Genomic DNA, 22386 nt, shown 5'->3' with positions numbered 1-22386 from the left:
AATTTTGGTATAGGCTATATGTTCTGTGTGTAGCGTGATGGGGGCTACAACGTTTATTTAATTGTGATAACCTTTGTTTTGAAACTAATTTTGACAATTAATAGAAGAACCTTGAACCTTGAAGAACTGCATTGACTTGGCCCCCACTAGAGGGCGCTCATGATTGGCTGCGGCCCTGGAACAGGTGTTTTCGCGATGGCGTCACGGTTGCCGTTCTAGAAGGTGGTTGGCTCAGTCGAGCGCGCGACTCGTTTGTTTCCGTGGCTGCTGCACCCACAGGTGAAGAAAGGTTTGATTAAAGCACAGTAAATTTGAAGGGTCTTTACGGTGGTCCGACTGAAGGAAATTACTTTCTCTAATTATCTTGTCTTCCATGCGGGGTAGCGCACTATTTGTGGATATGAAGGGTGTCGACGGAGCAGGAGAGTAGCCTGCTGAGTTACACCTGCGGCCTTCTTGGGTTTTGAATATGGAGTCATGAGCTATTAGGTCAAGAAAACTGGCTTTTTGATGCGGGGGGCACCTGCACCACAGGGGTTTCTGCAGCAGAAAAAAAAGGACTGTAATTCACGATTCTGTGGATGTGACTTTAACGGCTGTTAAAGGGATCATTGCCCAAACTGAATGGATTAATCTGCTCTTCAGCATCCATAAGGTAAGCTGATTCGTACACCTGTTAGTTAGTTCTTGTTAAGTAATGCAAACGAGCAGTAAGTGTGGTGTGTCTACTGCTGGGGCGCTGGTTGTGCAAATGAATATCTAGCTAGATTATAATGCAGCATATTAAAACCCATGGCCTGCATTTTGCTTATTGGCTTCACATTGAAATGTTCCAACTGATTAACATCATAACAAATTTATCAAAGTGGGATGGTCACAATTACTGCATCCTGCAAACCTAAAACAGATTTTAGGGGGGGGGCTTTTAAAAAGGAGCTTGAAGTAGTGCCACATTTTAAAACCTTGTATTGCCTAAATAAATTTTTTTTGAAGCAGCTGAACACCTATCTCTATCTTCTCTGTGGGCCTTCCAAAAATTTGAGGCCCCTGGCTTGAGCTTCTCTAATTATGTGTGTAAAGTAGACACTTGTCTTGTGAGGAAGTTAAGTCAAAGGCTAACTAGAAATAGGTATACTTGAAAGGTGAATGTCAGTGTGATTGTGCTGTTAGTAGCCCTTGTGCCCAAGCCTTAATCAGGCTAGAAGGTCATATGGTGTGCAGTTTTCCAGTGCAACTTCAGTATAAAAGCATTCCTCAGCTGGCATATTCCACAGTAGTCGCAAATACTCACTGCTTAACCTCTTTAACATCAATCCCAGTGACTGATAGCAGCACACATGCTATCAGTTGACCCTCCTTCACCCGACTGAGGGCCACAATTAACCAACAAAATTTCAATTTCACCTTTGTAGAGACAATTGAGAACACAAGGGGTTAATTGTCCCTCTGCAGTATTGACTGGTGTTTCTGGCTGGCCTGTTAATTAGGGTGACTGATTTGGCATCAGAGTTGGAGTGAGAGATAAATGATAAGCGGGAGCAGAGAGGACACTGGAGTAATTCTTTGCAGCTACTCAACAATTTCAATCCTCCTCTGTTGCCTCTTTTCTTTCTCTCCTCCTTTTCCCCCTCCTAGTTATGTTTGACGAATATGGCTTGATGGAGGCATTTTGTGCCACTCAGAAACCCGAGACTTTGCATATCACATGCTTTTTTCCAATGACAGGAAGATGTGCTGCAAAAAATAGTTTGTTTCTTATGTATTTTTCATGATGTGCCGCTTGCAGAAGATGGCATAAAATGTTATTTTCTTTTCACTGAAAGAAGATACCTCTTCAAGCTGTCTTATTGTCATGTCTTGTTGATGGGTGCATGATATGGAATGAATAAAACCCAGCCGTAGACACGTGTGTATCCTTTTGTGGGAGCTTTCCATGAGTACTGGGCTGCCTGCCGCTTGGCTATGCTTGGCTACACGGGTGACAGTGTGGCTTAGCTGTGAAAGTCAGGCAGGCAGAGCTGCAAGGCATGCCTAATTGAAATCCCCTCCTATGTGAGACAGAGGAGATGGAGCTGTAAAAGGGCCTGTAATTACTGAGGCCACTAATGAGAGATAATTAGGTCATATGGCAATGTCTCTACCGGGGCTCTGCTATGAAAGTGGTTCGGAATAAAAAGGTGGGCAAACGATGAACTCCTGTTGCTCATCAACATTATACACCACAATTACAAATGATGAGTTAATTAGGAGTAATAAGTTATCTTTTCGAAAAGGTGTTTTTTTTTCCATCACCAGTGGAGTGAATACTGTCTACAACAATGCCAAACACAAGGAATGAGACATAAGTGCATTAGCAGCTCTTTGGCACCGAAAAGCTACCCAGAAGTCCTTGTCTTTTTTAATCATAATATTTTCAGGTACTTTTTATAATTGTACAGTTTTTTAAATATTTGCACTTTACTAGCAGGGCAAGTGTGCTTCCTTTTCTTCCCCTGAGTAATTTTACATGTAACCGTAAGTGCTGTTCTCTACATTTGCACATTTCATTGCGCTTTGACTTAATTTTCAAAACATTAATCAGCTGTTTGGGGACCGGGGTAAAATGGTGGTCTCATTTGCGAGGGTGGAAGAAATATTCAGATCCTTAAGTGAAATTAGCAGTATTACTGTGTAAAAATACTCCATTAAAGGTAAAAATCAAATCGAAATTCAAAACTTTAAGTACAGAGGTAATATCTGCAAAATGTACCTGAGTATCAAAAGTAAATGTGCACTCATCATACAGTAAACTGTTATAAGTCAGTGTTATGTTATTATATATTGTTAGGGCTGCAACGATTAACAATCAGTTGCAGAATATTTTCTAAATTAATGATTTAGTCTATAAAATGTCAGAAATAAGTAAACATATCCATCCAAGGTCACATCTTCAGATGTGGTGTTTTGTCTGACCAACAACCAACAGTCAAATTCTAAATTATTATATTTACAATAATATTAAACAATGAAAAGCAAAAAAAAAACAGTTTTGTTTGTAAAATTATTTACATTTATTGACTAAATGTTGCAGCTCTGTAATAATTAATACTTTTATTATTACTTGAGCATTGATGTATTAGCAGAATTTTACTCTTGTTTTGACGTCGGGTAGTTTTAGTTGTTCAGTTTGTGTACTGTAATTTTTACAAGATCATTATAGGTTTGTATCTTAATCTGCAATAAGTCATGTAAATGTAGTAGAGTAGAAAGTATATTTGCCACTGAAATGTTGCCAAGTAGAAGAATAAAATACATAAAATAAAAATACTCAAGTGAAGTAATTTGGCACAGTACTTAAAATAAAACACTGTTACTGTAAAAGAAGTGTAGGTTTAGTCTCCACTGTCTCTGAAAATCCCAGTGAATATGAGCCATCCTGCATAATCGGAGCAACAAATTAGTAGCACTCTTACATTAACTGACACACATTCATACACAGGTCTCATTTTGAAAGTATTTGATGCACTTTTTATTTACACTAATACTCCTTATTACTCATTAAACCACTCTTAATTGGCAGTATTTAAAAAAAAAAAAAAAATTCAGATTAAACTGAGATGTTTGAAGTGATTATGAGGATTCGGGAGAGACAGACTGTTCACTTCTTGTTGAACGTGATTGTGGGATGGCATGACTAATACAGGAGATGTTGCTATGATGTTCACGGTCAGACAAGCATGATTATGTAGAGCTGCTGTGCATGAATGAGTGATTCCCACACACCGTGTATGTGGAATCATGTTGAAAAATATTTATACCGGCCCTTTTACAGCTGTATATATTGATGTTGCAATTCGTGTTTCTCTGGGTGCTCAGGGAAACATTTGTACATTGTTTGGTTTACCATGTCCTTTTGCAGGGCTAACGTGAAAGTCGATATTTCTTGGATTTGTTGTGTGTGCAGTGCTCAGTTTGTGGAAAACATTGATTTGATCTTTGGCATTTTTCTTTTGGCTTAGCTAAGTGTTAAAGGATAAAGTTTCTCCATAGCTTATACCATGTGCCGTAGCGTAGCGAGTTGTGAATGTATGATGGTGAGTATGGAGGATTGAACTCACAGACACATGGATGGCTGCACATGTTTCCTTGGTTCAATGAAGGTAAATCGCTTAACAAACAGGCCAGCAGCCTCCATGGAGCAGAATCAGCCATGTGTCTTTTTATTGGATAAACAGAAAACCAAAGTGGAGGAGTCATGGGTCCAGCTTTGGAAAGCCCTAATGGGCTTCTTCAGAGCTCTTCAGGATAATGACCTCTTCAGCTCGCCAACCAGTTAAGTGATCTCCAGTTAATTGGGCTGGAAACTCAATCATGTCGACATTTTCCCCCCTTCTGACCCCACTCTACTTTTATCCATTAGCAGTGTTTCTATTCAACACGGTTCTGGGAACCTTCACAAAAAAATCATCTGCAGTGTTGAAGGAGAGTCTCTTGTCAAAGTGTTTACAATTTGCGCCACTGTTGACGCTGTCTTTGTTTGTTTTTGTCCACCAAGGCAAGAAGCAAGCCGGTAAACCTTCACACAGCTTTTATTTAAATAAACCAGTTATTCCAAGGTGTAACAAGACACATCCAGTGGGTCACAAGATAATTAACATGATAGGAAAGAAGAAAACAATGTTTAGTACTAATAATAATTTTCATTATTGATTTGTCTTATTATTCTCTTGATTGATTTAAGTCTAGAAAATGTCATAGTATAGTACCAAATGCCACAACATCATAACAGTTTAAATTTGCAATGATAAAACAGCCAACATTACATTTAAGAACCTTGAACCAGGCAATTTTGGGCAATTTTTACTGTTAAATGCTAAAAATGTTAATCAGTCAACATTGAAAAATCAGGGAATAATTTTAGGACTAGTTTGGTTGCTGATGGGAATGTCAGTCATTTTGCAGGTATTTGCAAAGTTATTAAGAGTTCATCCAGTGGCATAACTGTCTGAACCAAACTTCTTTAAATATGTAAGACATTTCACTCAAAAACAAATGTGAACCTCATGCTGGTGTTAGAGGAAAAGTCAGTGGATCACTAGTGTCTGTACAATGTTTTATGGCAATCCATCCAATAGTTATTGAGAGATTTCAGTTTAGACCAAAGTGGCTTGACATCCCTAGAGCCACACTGCTAGTGTGTCTAAAAAACATATTGTAAGTCACACTTGAACCAGGAGGTTGATCTGCAAACTCTAATAATGTTTGAGTAATCATTTAGCTTTCCTTGATTTCTCTTGAAAAGTGCTGAACTCTCTCAAATATTGGCACAAAATCTGTTTAAAGGTGAAGCTCTATGAAATGATTAACCTATGAAACAATTAGTCATTTACACATTAGATTAAATACGTTAAACTGGTGGTTTGTTTTAAACCTATTTGATTGGCTTACAACTTGTGTTCCTTCCCTGTTAGACTGTCACTCAGTCGCAAGATCACAGGAATGAAGTTGGAGTACAGCGTTGTCACAGCTGATCAGATTGATGGCCAAAACAATGAAAATATGACCCAGCTTGTTGGGGGTGGTCCTTTTCAAACCAGACATTTATCCAATGTTTTGCCAATTATCTGCTCCTTGAGTTGCACTCATATCTGTGATGGGCAGCAGGGAAAACAGCCGAGGACAGTGTCGTCACTGTCTCAGCGTCTTAACGCTTGTTTGACATGGCTTAGATGAATGAGTTTGGCTCAGACTAAGAAGGGGGGGGGGGGGCTCACTCAGTTTTTCCCTCCTCAGCCTTGGCACAAGAAACCTTCCTGTGGGACCCGTCTCGCCTGTGACAAATAAATGGTGGCATCTGTAAGCTGGAGGCCTCAACGACATGGTGACTGGGGACAGAGGCTGGCGGGACGGGATGAATATTCATCACAGGGCGCTATTTCACCCCATCAGCTCCATGCCGGCTGTTCCCTGTCCTCCGATGGAGACAGAAAGGCAGAACATAGCCGAAAAAATCTGATGATGATGATGTGTGATGAGAGTCAGGGCTGAGGAGGAAGCGAAGCAGATTGAGGGAAGGAGAGGGCTTGGCTTTGAAAGATGCTTTGACCAGATGAGAGAGACAACTTAGGAGGGTAGACGGTGAGAAAAGGGAGAGTGGATAAAAGAGAGAGACTGAGGTAGGGGAAAGGATTGCTTTGGAAAGATAACTAGACAGTGGCAGAGAGAGGAAAAGGTGTAGGAGGTCTGTGAGAGAAAAATGGCAAACGGTGTGACAACGTGGGGGCTTGGAGAGAAAATGAGGAGGGGAGGTGAAAGGGATTGCTTTGGAAAGATGAGTAAATTAAACCGGAGTGAGAAAGTGGCAAAGGAAAGTGGATAGGAGAAAAGAATGACTTCAGAGCGACGATTAGACGGCGTGAGAGGAGCGAAAGGTGTGGAAGTTTGCTGTCGGTGTAAAGAATGATTTATCCCCGGATGAAGACAGAAGCCGACCGCCCCCCCCTTCTCCTCCTCCTGCTCCTCCCAGCTTGTCCTGAGCGCTGGGTGCTTGCTTACCTGTGGACAGGCTGCCGCTGCTCTCTGGTCGAGTGATAAGTAAACAAGGCTGTTGCCCGCAGATGGGACTGTCTGAGATGGATGGCCTCGACTCAGAAACAAGCATGCACACACACACGGAAATCCGCACACACTGTATGGCAGCATGGAAGGGGGAAAATAAATACTCGCAATTGGACAAACCCATTGGAAAAATCACTTTAGGCAAAACAAGTAGGTTTTTTTTTTTTGGTAGGCAATGCCACTGAGGAGGAGATGCTGCAGTGTTCGATTCAGCGTTTGCAGTGGTGAAGCTGGGACAAAAGGGAGGAGCACACCTGTGTTGTTTGACTGTGTTTTGTGGTTGTGTGTGTGAAAGAGGAAAGGAACAAATTGGACAGCAAACTCTGTTCATGACGGTGTGCTTCTGTGTGTGTGGCTGAGCACTAAAGGTTTTCTTTTGTTATACTGTGACCCATTACTTTCATACTTCTGTTCTGCATGCCTGTCTTGTGTATTGTTGTCTTGTATGCGTGAGAAACCTGTAATCTTCCAGAAACGTGGGAAGCAATAATAATGAGCAGGTACCAAATGGTGTCCTAGGGATAGACATCTCTAGAGAAACAAATAAAAAAGTAGTCATCAACCTTATATTTTTCATTTGTCAGCGAGGCACAAGCGTGACAGTGTTGCTCCCCACATGAAAAGGAGAAATATGAATGTAGAGAACTGCAAGCCTTGCCACTCCGCCATCTCACGCGTCGACTAGCCCTGCTCAACGGGGAAAAATGGGATGGGGGAATTCATTATGTCTGTGATGTATTCAAATGCACCCAAGTGCCAGGTTTCATCACAGCTGAAAAGTATAATACTGCAGTCTTGTTAGCATTAGTATGTATGAAAGTTTCTATACAGTATGAGCTCAACTGTAAATGTACAGCTGCCAAAATGTTTCTGTAATGTATGGAGCAGCTTCCTGTGTGTGTGATCTTTCGTGTTTATACAGTTGATGAATGCGAGTTGATGTTTTTTTTTTATTTTTTTTTAGCTTCAACCAGCACGCTACATAAGTTCAAGTTCAACGGTTCAGTCATTTAAAAAAAGACTGGACATGTGCCACTTTAACACAGAACATGTGAACTGTATGAAACCGACTACAGCATCACTTCATGTCGTGTTCATTTTGTGTAGCATGTGCAGTGAATGAAAGATGGTAAATGTAAATTTCAACCAGCTGTCACAGCTGTGTTCAGGCTCTGTGTTAAAAGGATAATAATAGTATTATTTTTATCAATCATCATTTCTATTAGTAATAGTAACAAGTAATTTAAACAAGTAAATTAATTGCTGATATCTGGAAATGCATCAACATTGCTGAAAAGAAGCACCTGAAACACAAGCTGATCATACATGTGAACAAATCTCCAGGTTAGCCAAAGTATTTAGTAGAGGAAAGAAAAATAAACTGTAAAAGGGCTGTTTTGTTATCAACATTCATTACAGTTTACAGACCAACTTCCTGGATGTGCCCACTCTAGTTGTGTGCGCACAGTTTCACCTCCAAATGAAGTGCTTTAGATAATCGCGCTGAACTGTTGGCTCGTTTATAACCATTGTCTGTTTGCTCATGTTTCTTACCTCGTTAGTCTTCATTGTAGAGTTGTTGCTCTGCTTCCAGATGTCTGATATTCTGAGTACCATTTTATTATAACCGGTTGAAATGATGGCCACAAACAAGGGTTGCAACTTAACACTAACTTTTCATTATTGATTTAATCAGACTGCTTTTCTTAATTAAAGGAAATGGTACAAAAATCTCCCTAATGATTTCCTAAAGCCCAAGTTAAAATAGTTTATATATTTAATAGGGGTAGTTGTTAAATTTAAAAAAGAAATCAAATAGTTTATGTGACTGTTGGCTTGTCTTTTTGTTTGTTTTTACTTGCGGTAAACTTCTGAGCTGGAATTTTGAGCAGATTTATTTTCTAGTGATTGACTTGGCTCTAGAACTAATGGAAATACACAAGTTGTAATAAACCAGAATTATCCTTCAAACCAGTGCAACATCTCTTTAGTGTAAGCATTTAATGCTGAAGTACGATGGTTTATACACACCTTCCCAGAAAGCATTACTTTGGTGATTTGCAGGTCAGTATCAGTATTCAGTTAGGTCTACTCATTAGAGAGTTTCTTTCTGAATATTGACTTGTCATTGCAGGAAAAGCGCAAGTATAATTATCCTTCTGTTCCATTTAAATGTGCCAGCACTTATTAATTTGGATCTCTTTCAGCCTCCCAACAGTCCATAATAGAATATCTATAAAAATACTATTTTGCATACACTCATAGTAACATACACTTTATGCACATATACATTTCATAAACACATAACATGTGTATGCCATAGTGCACACAGCTCTCACAATGGGGCATTCATGTTATTAGTTACACCTGTTTGTTTTGTTTTTTTTCAAAATGCCAAAATGTCCTCTGACAAAATGTCAGCCATTTTTAGGACACCCATTATTTCTGACTTCTGTTTGGGCAAAATTATGGTAATTCGAATGTGTTTACCAGAGAGCAGCCAGCATGTACATATTCAGACAAAAGTTTTGGCTCCATAGTACAGTAGTAGCTACTGTGTGCACATGTTAGTAAGTCCTCTTCCTCTTCTACTAATCATCAGATTATAATGAAAGCAAATATTGCCACTGCTCTGGGTTTTCACAATTAGATTTCAGACCAAACAGGAGCCAACATTTGAGTCTGTTGCAAAATGTGGAAACTGCAGGATATATGTTCAGTGTTCGAACATTTTCACACAAAAAAGGGAGATAAGGGGGCACCCATTATTTTCGTTCTGAATCCCTCTCTTTAACAGTCACGATAAGGTTGTCCCACCCTTTTCTCAACCCTTTTAAAATGAGAGTTATATCGGGGGAGATTTGTATGATTTGCGCAGGTATAAGGCATGATAGAAATACTTTCTCCAACCCAGAGTGAGTCAATTTAGCACCAAACCTGTCACATTTTATCACAGTTTTCCCAGCATGTTACCCAGGTATCTTTCGGTATTACATCACGTAACTTGCTGTGCAAGCCCCAGTGAGATGAACACTATGAGGCAAGATCCCAGTAACAACTGTCACACTCACATTATCCCAAAAGACTCTGACTCAATGAGTTTGATAATGAATTACTATACAATTTAAGTTCACGCACTGTAAAGTTGGCCAGTAAATCAATATGCCCCCTCTTACTACATTCACATCACAGAGAGGAAAGGCAGAATATCTTTGAAAAGCTGTATTTTATATATTATATATCGCTGATCACTGCAGATTTCATCATCACAGCTGGTGATTTCATTTTTCATCGGTTTCTTTTCCTTTCCATCTCCATTTTCCTCTAGATCTAACTAGGAGAGACAGACCAACACACAGTATTCAACTCGCCCCAAATGTGTACTCATTTAAACTTTTCCTCCTTATGTGACACTAATCACTAGCAGTGGTGCATTTAAAGGAGTAGTTCAACATTTTTGTTAAATATACTTAGTATGCAAGTCTCTTGGGGAATAGTGCTGCATATGTGAAAAGGGTCTGATAAATTGCCTCATTTGAGTCAGTGTTGGTTGGGGATGGAGGCTTCAAATCTGAAAATGGGGAAAAAAATCTGGGGTTTCGAGTTAAACACAAGTGACCAGACTTCTGCAGCCCGCTCCTTGTTTCTGCTCAAGGTTTGAGGTTTGTGACTTGTGGCTGCACTAGTTACTGTGCTAATAGAACGTATGCCATCAATAAAGTTACAGTACACCACATAATTCCTACCAAATCCAGCTTCTCTGTGACGCTTCATGGTGCTCGAACAAAAAGACTCATCTCTGAACATTTTCTTCAAGTAGTCTGTATAGTAGAAAGGTGTGACATGCAACAAAGGTCCCTAGCCTGGGCTCCAGACTAACTTTTTGCATTGTCTATGAAGATTCTCAGTCATCCAGGTCATAGTTATCCAACAAAGGTTTAAATCAAGGGCAACTGGACTTGGTTGAAGATACTGGAAGACGTTTCATCCCTCATCCAAAGGACTTCTTGAGTTCTGACTGACTGGCAGGGAAACTCAGCTATTTAACCTCAGTGGGGTCGTTGGCCCGGGTCATCGATACCGCTGGTTCGTTAGTGTTCCTTGTTGCTGTGACAACAGTCGTTACAGTCGTTAAGACTACCTGAGGCCAAGACTGAACGACCATCGTTGGTATCTTCACCTGAGGCCAATAGGTTACGTTTGTTGAGTTTCCTGGGAAGTGATGAAAGGACAGCATTGTAAGTGGGGGATAAGTGGTGGCGTAGACCCCCTCCCCTGTTCAATGACGTTTTCTCTACCCTGGTATAGATGGCTTCCTTGACACCTCTTTCAAACCATCCATCTTCTCTGTCTAAAATGTGCACCTGGTGGTCCTCAAACGAGTGTCCTCTGTCCTTCCTCCTTTTTGCATTGGTGCACTACCACAAAATTTAAGTGCATCCAAATTTTTCACAGCACTTCTAGTGCGATAACGGTATATTCTTACCTCATTTCCCATATGCATTTTTAGTTGGGCTGTGTAAATGATTGTGAACAGGAACACCAACACGTAAATGTTTCTTTATTTGAAATTGCATGACAAACTGAAAATTCAAGAACTCAAATGACTCAAAAGTGTGTACTGCTCTCAGATACTTACAGAAAAACTCCCAGGAAGAGCTCCATGCTTTGAAGCCAGTTTTACTAATGGCTAAACAAATGGCTGTAAAATGATGATTACTTTATATTGAGCATCACAACCCACACGAAATGACTCGTTTCTCTCATGGATCAGAATTTCATCCATTCGGTCGACCAAGAAAAGATTTGGTCACAGTCTGTGCACTCTCACACATTGGTCGCACTCTGGAGCCCTGCCACCAGCACTGATGTTGCGGTGTTATGATAAACATTCTGCTGTCAGGGTGTCATTTACACGCATAAACTTTTGTTGTTGGTGCTGCCAGGTGGAATAGTTAAGCTGGTTGCTGGCACCTTACCGATTACCTATGAACATCATGCAAGTCATGAAAGATATTGGTTTGGGTCCAATATGTACTTTGCTTCGTACAAAGCAGTCTTGCTTTTTTCCCTGCCTCCAGTCTTTGTGGAGATAGGAGATGGATATCTGTCTTCTCATCTAACTTTTGGGAAAACGGCAAATAAGTGAAAATATCAAACTAGTCCTTTTTTAAAAAAATCTGATCTGAACCACACGAATATCCATTATAATCTGCAATCAGAACCGCCTTGATAACAATAGGCTGGTAACCAAACTCCATTCCCATAATTTTGGTACTGGTGGCAGCTTGAAAGAGTCCTTTAACATTAAGTACCACAACTGCCAACTTCACCTAACGCCTAACCCCTGGAAATGCCTCAGTTCAGTCAGCACTGAACATATTCTGTAACTAAAGTATGTGTGTGAAAGAATTAAAGTGATATGGACGGGTGTGTAGTAGCGCTTTTAGCAATTACAAACAGATGTTTTTGTTTGTTTAGTCAAGCGGGAAGCTTCCGGTCTGAGACGCGAAGCTTATGCGGAAGTCCCTTAAGCCTGCAAAAAGAAGTCTGTTTCCATTAGAAATAATGGTAAAATGACCCTGCTTCTCATCTGAATAATTACATCAGTAAACACTTTCCTAATGAGTTTATGGTCTCAATCGCTAGTATCAGGTTTTCTTCAATACATAATGTTAATTTAGTAGATTATGGAGGAAAACAGACAATAAAGCATGCTTCAGGGCAGGATTATCTGTGATTGACAGGTTGTTACCATTAGGGGTGAGAATCACCAGAGGCCCCATGATATGATATTATCACGCTACTTATGTCACGATACGATATTATTGCGATTTTAAACATATTGCAAAAAATTGCAATTTATTACCATTTTTTACCTGTTGTTCGCTAGACAAAATTGTCAGCCCCGTTTAAAATGATAGTTAATGTGAATTACAGACACACCTAGCCAAGCAAGCTAGCTAGCTCCAGACCCGGCCCTTAACTCCACCGTCTTGTCCAAATATGGTCACGTCCACTGCCGCTGGTTGCAAAAACTCATCATGGCGGTCCCCTATCAGCCAAACTGGAGGCTTCCAAACGGCAGTCCACAAACCAACGGGTGACGTCATGATGACTACGTCCACTTCTTATATACAGTCTGTTATTAGTTATTTGTGTTTTTATGTGTTATATGTTAGCAGATATGGGTGACATACCTGAAGATATATGAAGAAGAATCTTACAAATCAGGTCCTTTAGCAACAGTAATTTAAAATTTAAGGCCGGCAACGTGAACTCACCCAACCACAATCAAATATCACATTTACCTGAAACAAATGGCAGCGAGCATATAAGACAAGACTTTTGTCAAGATGTTTTCTGCTCCCTTCCTTTGAGACAGATTGTTGTCACAGGAGGGCATCACATTGCATGCTCAGACTTGCCTGCTTTTTAATTTCAGGAGCAAGGTGACGCCCAATGGGTGCCGGGAAAAATGGCAAGCTGTGAAGTAACAGTTGGCCTATATCTGTTCGCTGTGTGACAATGAGGCGAAGAAGGCAGTCTATTATTGAAGGTGGATAATTGTGTGCCCTCTGAAATCCATTTGAAGTTTTTTCCAGATTCTGTGTTTTTCCATAAGCACATTTTGTCATCAGAAAGAATGTTTTCAACAGTTCAACAAGAAAATATTAAATTTTTCACCAATTCATTGAATTTGATGTGTCATGCAGATATGAATATAGAATTATTCAAATGTATGTGCAGTTATTCACGGAGACAATTCACAAAAAATGGATTGCAACAGTAAGATGTTAAAATACTATAATACTATTTAATTGGGGCATTGTTAAAACACATGTACCTGTGAATTGTCCTCTGTTAAATAGGTTATTGCCATAGTTGATTACTGAAAATTTCTTTCCATGGGTCTTCTGCAGGACAGGCTTCATATGCTGCTCCAACACACAGTAGTTAGTGGTTCTGATGGATGCTACTCTCAAAGCTTGGCCAGACATGGCTTTTTCATTTTTCACAGAATATCACAGCCATGCACGCATGTGCAGAAGGCGCTGAGCCCTGCCCTCACTGAAAGACATGTAAAAGAGTGAGAGAGCACAAGACAGAAGCAGCACCCGTAAATGACACCAAAACACAACGGCCTAGTTTTTTTCTGTTTGGCTTAAGCACTGTGGAAAAAATGCTGATAATGTTAGGGAAAACAATGACTTTTATAAATAGCGTGCATATTTTGGCATATTCCACGAAATTCTGCATTTTATAGTTTTTCATTCCATTCAGATTCCATTTTTATTATTGCAGAAATCATATAGCCCTACATAGCCTACGTCTGCAAGGTGTCTAGATCTGTACACATTTTCCCCCTCAGTTTTAAGGCAGTGCATTTCAAACCTACAAGGGATGTTTTAAACACAGACTTAAATCTGTAGGTCTAACATGCGTAGCCACAACGTTTCCATTTTGAAAACAGCTGGATACTTGGACAGCGAAGTGGAAGACGGCATTACGGTAATCCCTCTCTCTATCGCCATGGCGGCTGACAAAAACGCCACATGGCGCATGTGGAAAGATGTAATTCATTAGAAGAAGATGAATGCCACAATACAATGTGTGGGAAATTAAATTCCATATGCATCATTGCTGGTGCCTTTATGTAATTTTGTCAACTTCTCTTTTAACAATAGCTGAGGGAAATACACTGATTTACATTTTATTTGCAAACATTTTGGATTAGCTTTTCTTAAAATGCTAAATTGTGAGCAAGTAATGGATTAAAAAAAACAGTTGGTGTGGCCAGACTTATGTTGGTCCATTTTAACGAACACATCTCTGTCAGTGTTTACTGGCAGCGTCTATGTAACTAAAGTGGGCATCACCAACTCTGCTTCCCCAGACACACACTCTCTTTTTGAAAAGCATAAAGACAGAGAGTAGTGTCAGTCTCTGGCATCTCTACTGTTATTAGAGTCAGGAGCCATTTACACTTTTTGCTCATATCACACTTTTTGGATGAGAACCTTTCCCTCACAGGAAGTAATGGATCAGAACTTGAGTGAAATTGAAACCACCTGCTGAACGGCACTTACTGAAAACTTTTTCTAGTTTGAACAACATCAGATCCTTTCCTCTCATGTCTTGTTAGGTTTATCATCATAGGTCCATCTGGGTTAATAAATGTGAGCCCATCATATGGTTTTGATAATGATTTAATTAATTTTTATTATATTAGTGATGCACACATGGAGAATTATCACGCAACTCTGCAGCTCACTTCAGCTCGATGGCACATTTTAGCATCTTTTAACTCATTGTTTTAGTTTTCCAGCCTCCAACTTGTTGTTTTGGTTCACTCTTGCTGCTACCAGCATTGTTTTCTGCCACAACAGGCAGCTGTTTTCAACCAAAAACCTCTAAAAAAGTGGCTGTACACTATCAAAGTAAATATTGGACTCATTTGCTTAGGTGGACACACACTCGATTCCAAATGAATGCTAATGTTGGGTCCGTTCCTGCTTGCTATGTAAATAAGAATTTGCTGTAACTTCATCAATATGTTAATGTGTTTTTTTTTCACACAGCTTGTTGTATACACACAAGTGGCCAATCAATTAAAGCAGCTTTAAAATAACAATTAACCATCAATAACAGTGTGGAGGCTATGGTTTATTTATTGATATTTTTTTAATGATTTAATAATTTAATTTTAGATATTTTCAAGATATTTGATTTACAATGACATAATTCAGACACAAAAAGCTACAATCTTCACTTTTGAGATGCTTAAACCAGCTAATGTTGGTATTTTTGCTTGATAAATTGCTTTAAGTAATAGACAGATTATCAAACTTGTCACCGATTAATTTTCTGTCCAGCGACTTACTGTTAATCAATAGTCAATTATTTGCAGGAAAGCCCTTAAGAATTATTGCACCCGTGCCTGTCATGAGCAAACTGTACCAGACCTAGAACACCATTACACTTCAGGCTTTTCCTTTTAACCTACAGCTTACCACAGTGAATCCATCTGAAATGAAATGCCCTCCTGTCTGAAAACATGAAACATGGCCACATTTTACTTCTCGTGGGGAAGGCTTTTGATCCCGATCCATCCTTTTACTGTGGCTTCCAGGCAGCGGCTGGTATTTACTGTATGTGTTGGTGTTTCTCTGGTGTACTCTGATCCGTCTGTGTGAGCAGTGTCTTTACTGTTCTTTGCTCCTTCTGCTGTATAAAAAGGGCTGTTTTGGTGATAAAGGAATGTCTCTCTGTGGGAACAATAAGTTGACATAATCATTTTCTTATTTTTATGCATTTTGACTTCATACATATTTGGTGTACTGGCTCGTTTTTCACACTCTTTGTGCTATATACAAGTCATTCATATCTTTTCATTTGTAATACAAATGATAACTTAACCAAATCTGTTACTACTGCCAAAACCACTTTTGTCACAACTATGGATCCTGCTGCTACTACTACTGCCTCTCCAGTTGCTAGTGTTGCCACTGTACTCTAAAACGGAGGTTCCCAATCTTTTTGGGGATTTTTTTGTAGGCCTGCACGTTTAATCTAATCGCAATTGAAGTCACGTTGTTATCCCGTGCAATTACATAAAAAAGGATGTGATTTAATTTTAAAAAATGTGTGAGACTCTGGTCTCTGTGTGCACTGCAGTCCGCTCACTATTCCTGCCCATACCGGGATCTCATGTACGCCCCTATAAACCATACGTGCGAACCATATACTGTATGTTTTAATCAGAAAATGATTTATGTGCAGTGTGTGACAACAACTTACTTTTTTTTAAATTTCTTCTTGTGTTCATTTAACTTTGTTCGAGCTGAGAAATACACATTTCAAAATGTCAGTATTTTGTGCATTTTCCTTGGTAATCACGTAAGTAGACTCATAGTATCATTTTTCATCGCAATATTGTCCGCAATAGTTGCAATATAATTTTTATCTCCAAATTGTGCAGTAAAGACAATGCTCACACAGCACTAGCACTGACAAATGACATGAAGTACCCCTTCATTGACACTAACTCTGTCATGCTTGTTTTTTTTTTTCTTTTTGTTTTTTTTTTTATGGACGGTATGTAATGTAACACTATTAATTACGTAAATTTATATTGTTGCACAAAGAAATGGTGATGCTAAAATTGTTCATATATAGTATTGCTCTATTTGTTTTTGTAAAAAGTTTTTGCATTTGTACTTATTCTACATGGAGTAGCAGAAGCTGGACATTTCAACCATTTTTTTAAAATCACTTTTAGCTAACTATTTTGATTTCTCTGCCTGTGTGCTAACTAGTTCACTTTAATTCTCAAAGCACAGTTGATGTGAACTGACTCAGATGGTGGGAGGTACTGCAGGCTTCTGTAGTTTTCCAAATCATAATTAAAATGCTTAAGGTTGGTTAAATGCTTACTAGAGCCCGATCAATATCGGATTTTTAAGACCAATACCAGTTTTGAAATTTGAGGATTTTAAAATCCAATATTCTTGAGACCTCACCAAGATAACATAATGAAATTTAAAAATAAACATTTTTATTGATATTAATAGTACTTAACAACTACTTAACAAAAGTACAGCTCGTGTCAGCTGATTGGTGCGTTTTTGTGGTGGATTTATTCCAAATACCTGTATTACCAAGAGGGGAGTTGCAGAGTGCCCTCTGATGGACAACACTGATAACGATTGAAGTCACTTTTGCATCATAATTTCAGTTTCTGTGACAGTAACATATCAAAGTAAAATGTTATTAAAACCTTCTTACTGTTAAGTATGTTGTGTGCTGAAACAAAAACACCTCAAAATACGGAATCTGTTATGCGGGGACATAACTCTCAAATGATTAGAGGATTGCTATGATTAAGCCTTATTAATCCAACATTTTGGGATTGCCTCCAGATTGCAGCTCTCTTGGAATCACTGACATGTCTGTCCATTGGCAATAAAATAATCTGGCGATGAGCATCAGCAGTTGTAAAATGCTTACTACTGCCACAGGGTTTTCAGATAAAAATGCTCGCAGAAACCCCAACCAAATACATATTTCCTTGTTTTTTTTTAAGAGCCTCAAAAGCTGAATTTTTCTTGATAATGTGCCTGAAATCATGATCAATCAAATTATGTTTTTTTTTTTTTTTTAGAAGTGGACGCTGTTATGGAAAGCAGCGGTCCATTAGAGCATTCACTTTTAGTCTGACAACATATAATTTGACTTCAATCAAGAAATGGGAATTTACAACATGCTGTACAATTTATACACATCATCATTTTAATGTATGATGCTGTTTCCCTTAACTTTCCAAGGAAATTAAACCCCCACCAAGTTGTTTTATCTAATGTTTTTTATTTTGCTTATCTTTTCTTTGTTTCTTTGCTCTAATGATAAAAACTGTAAATTATTTTCCCGTATTTTATTTCCTTTATTTCAAACTTTAAAAAACTGAATCAATAAGAATCAATGTAAAAATTACATTAACTGTGATTTGCAGCACAGTTTTGCAGTTTATTGCAAATGTTTAATTACTTTGAGGAACCCTGGCAGATCCAACCAGTGTAAGAAAAAGTCTTGGTGAAAATAAGTACTGATGTACTGCCAGGTATTTTTCTTTATAAATCAGAAAAATAAGAAACCCTATCACTCATATTGGTTCTTAAAGCTCCAACCTTGGTAGCTGCTGGGTAGTTGTTACTGAAGCAGATGAATAGGGGTGTAACGATTTACCAAATCCACGGTTTGGTTGAGACCTCAATTTTTGAGCCACGTTTTTATTATTATTATTGTTGTTGTTGTTAACATTATTATTATCGTGATTATTATTATTTTCCATGTTTTGTTCCCCTCCATCACAGGCCACTGCCGCCACAGTTACATGGTCTTAATGAGAGCTCAACAGTCTCTTTCTCTACAGTTTTCTCCTACGCATCTGTCACTGTGTCCTCAGGTGTGCTAAAGCTCTGCTTGCTTAGTGGACAAAATGCCAAAAACTCTAGTGTGTTATACATTCCACTGAGTCTTCCTAACTGTTTTATAATTCTGTTCATTACACGCAGATGGACTGAGACAATGGGCCCTTTTAGCAAACACATGTAAAAATTGTTTTGTAGACTTAAACACAGGACAAGAATCGTGGGGCAAATAAGAGTTTGCAGCAGTGAGGTAATACTTTACTCTATCTTTCCAACTCTTGAGGTACTAATTCTTTGCTCTTTTACGGAGCAATCGACTAGAATCTGAAGGCCGGCTGAGCGAGATCAAACAACTGGGTGTGTGTCCCACCCACTGAAACCAAGCTTTTGTCTTATTAATCCGGAGGGCTGCCAAAACTGCATTCTATAATAACAGAATTGGCAGTGCCACTGACTCAAGGAAATTATTTTCCACTTTTAAAGCGCTACTAAATCCTCCTCCACCCCCCACAAACTTGTCTGCTGATACCTTTGCTGCCTTCTGCACAGGCAAAGTGGCAGCTATAACTAGCCAATTCTCTGAAACATTCAAACTCAACCATTATATCAGCCCTACTACATCTTTTCCTCTGCCCCTCCAGGTCAGTGGTTCTTCACTCTCTTCGTTTACTCCTCTCACAGAGAGAAGTATCAGAATTCTTGACCCGTAGCCGTCCAACTACATGCCCACTGGACCTGATTCCTATGAATCTCCTCCAAGCCATATCTACAGTGGTCCCGACAATCACTCATGTGATAAATACTTCTCTGGCTTCAGAAACCTTCCTGACCACTTTCAAAAGGGCCCGGGTTACACCCTTGCTCAAAAAGCCCTCACTCGACCCAACTTAAGTTGAACTATCGACCAGTGTCTCTTCTACCATTTTTATCCAAAACTATTGAACGGGCAGTATTCTAACAGGTCTCAGAATTCCTCTCACGGAATGACCTCCTAGATCCATACCAGTCTGGTTTTAAGAGTGTCTCTTTTGTCTGTAACAGAAGCCCTAAGGTCTGCTAAAGCTGCAGCCCAATCCTCGGTTCTTATCCTGCTTGACCTATCAGCTGCCTTTGACACAGTCAACCACAGGATTCTGCTATCCGCTCTCTCAGCAATGGGCATCTCGTGTAAAGCACTCCTGTGGTTCGAATCCTGCCTCTCGGGGCGTTCCTACAATGTTTTGTGGCAAGGACAATTATCCTCCTCCCACTGCCTCTCCACATGGGTGCCCCAAGGCTCAGTGCTAGGGCCCCTTCTCTTCTCAATTTACACCACCTCACTGGGGCTGATCATTCGCTCGCATGGCTTCTATTACCACTGCTACGCAGACGATGCGTAACTCTACCTATCCTTCCTGCCAGGCGATCCCACCGTCTCGGAGCGGATCACGGACTGTCTCTCGGACATATCTGCATGGATGAAGGCTTGCCACCTTCAACTAAACCTCTCTAAGACTGAACTCTTGGTCATTCCAGCCAAGCAATCTATCCACCATAACATCACACTACAAATTGACTCCTCAATCATCACTCCAACCAAAGTGGTGAGAAACTTGGGTGTCATGATTGATGACCAGCTGTCCTTTTCAGACCATGTTGCTGCTGTCTCTCGGTCATGCCGCTTTGCTCTATACAACATAAGGAAAATCAGGCCCTACCTCACTCAGTACGCCACCCAGCTTCTGGTACAGGCCGTGGTTGTCTGCACCCATCTACCTAAACTCCATAATACAAACTTATGTTCCTTCTCGGCCACTACGCTCCTCCAACGAACGCCGCTTGGCTCTGCCATCCCTTCACACAAAGCAATCCCAGTCCCGGCTATTCTCATCTGTTCCACCACGATGGTGGAATGAGCTACCACACGCCATCAGAGCAGGGGCGTCCCTCTCTAACTTCAGCTCATCTCTTCTGAGAACACTTCCTCTAACTCCTAACCTCTAAAATGCACGTCCTGTGCTCTTCTTCTATCCCCTACAATGACCTTGTATTGATAGCACTTTTTTGTTTTGATTGCACTTTTTGTTAACTCTTACTTCCTTCCCTAGGTATTTACCCCATTGATGTGATATGTACTATGAGCTCTTACTAGTACTTATTGCTGCTCTTACTAGTATGTATTGTCAGTTGTAGATCTGTATTTGATGCTCTGTTGATGCTTGTATGTTGTTCCTCAAATGTAAGTCGCTTTGGATAAAAGCGTCTGCCAAATGAGTAAATGTATACCTTTGCAGCCATTATGCGCCATGCGTGGACAATTTTACTAGTCTATTTGTAGTAGCTTGTTTCTTATTTCACCATTGTAATTATACTTCATTACCTTATTTGTCACTCACTTATTGAATCTGCCTCCTTCAGTTCTCTTCACACTCACAGACCTAACGTACCTCGGTTGAAACAGACTTTTCTACCCGCGATTCCTTTCACAGCAGCAGCTTTGCTGCATGTTGAGCAGGCATGTTGACAACATAGCCTATCAAAACAAAACCAACGTGGTAGCTACTGAGTGACATCTGACTGTCGCTTTACCTGGTCCGCTCTTGTAAAATATCCACCGTGTCGCGACATGTAACGTAATAACTCTGTGTTTCTCTGAAAATTCTACAGTGTGTCGCCAAATATAACTGGGCAGTCGTTACCTGGGCGGTCGGCCGAAGTAAAGTGTATGTGTGGGGAAACACTGACTGAACCTTTGTTTTTCTTTTTACAAGCCAGGTCTTCAGCAGTTTTTCTCCCTCCATGTTGTAGAGCGTTTGTGACCCTAGAGGGCTGCGCGCAGACGCAGAGGGAGGGCTGGGGCTGTACGGTGAGGGAGAGAGAGGAGCAAATGCTGGCAGGACTTTACGGAACAGCATCAAACTACCTAATATACCGACATGCCCTATAAAGAATTAACTACAAGTAATGGCATGCATGTCAGCAATTTGGCCTTTGAGGATTCAAGTACTTATTCCATGTACATCATTTAAATGCAGCTCATATAGTTGTTGTAACAGAGCCATTAGCTCCCAGCCTCCTCAATTATACACAGTTATCATTATTAAAAGATTCTTCCAGACACTTTTGTGGCTTCTAATGGATGAAAGTACCCCTAATGCATTGCAGCACACCTCTCAATCTGCTGTTTGGAAAGCATCTAATTTTCTTTTAAAACTAGATGGCCCTCATTCTCTATCTGGCCTAATGTTAGACCACACATACTAATGTTTCTAAGGCGAGTCCAAAATGGCAGAATGTGCTGTGAAAATTGGCACTTCCAGAGTTTGTGCATTTGTGCTCCATTGTACCCTAGTAACCTTTTGCTTTGAAAAAAGGGTTCATTAGTGTCATGGGTGGACCATCTTATGATTGGTAGTGTGTGGACCAAGTTATAGGCAAAGTTTTAAAAGCTTAAAATAGTATGACCACCTTACACAGTGTGTCTGTGTCATACAGTTATTTTTACCCTGCTAGAAGTTTGGACCTAAAAGATGGCAAATCAAGTCTTTACTTTGACGCTGAGTAATAAACCAAGCTTAGCTTGGTAGGTAGCATGTACAGCCTTGTAATCTAAAGTTTAAAATCTAATGAGGTTTAGATACTGTGTCATTTTACTGTATTTATTTACAGCAGCAGTAGCCTTTAGTTTGGACTGCAGGGGGCATTTGATTAGCTGAAAGGTGAGGTTTAGAAGCACAACACACTGGGTTACAAGTGGTAGAAATGAGTTTCCTTCACAGGTCGACTGGACTCGCCCTTAAGGGCCGAATATACTCCAAAATGTCATCACACAGTTGTGATCATACTTTACTGGGTGTGTACATATATGGATGAATTAACA

The 22386-nt window shown here is 39.8% G+C and overlaps 1 protein-coding gene across 1 annotated transcript in view; it reads left to right on the top strand.

The window, feature by feature from the left end:
• Positions 1-258: 258 nt before the first annotated feature.
• gfra4a (GDNF family receptor alpha 4a) overlaps positions 259-22386 on the top strand; it is a 304215-nt gene continuing 282087 nt past the window's right edge. The window contains exon 1 of the mRNA XM_038728559.1: positions 259-655. The gene's annotated coding sequence lies outside the window, so the exon portion shown is untranslated. The remainder of the gene's footprint in view (positions 656-22386) is intronic.

Source organism: Micropterus salmoides, unplaced genomic scaffold (assembly GCF_014851395.1).
Source record: "Micropterus salmoides isolate LMB-PRFRI ecotype aquatic unplaced genomic scaffold, ASM1485139v1 Ms_hic_scaffold_19, whole genome shotgun sequence".
Classification (NCBI taxonomy): domain Eukaryota; kingdom Metazoa; phylum Chordata; class Actinopteri; order Centrarchiformes; family Centrarchidae; genus Micropterus; species Micropterus salmoides.
This window is presented reverse-complemented; position numbering and strand designations above follow the sequence as displayed.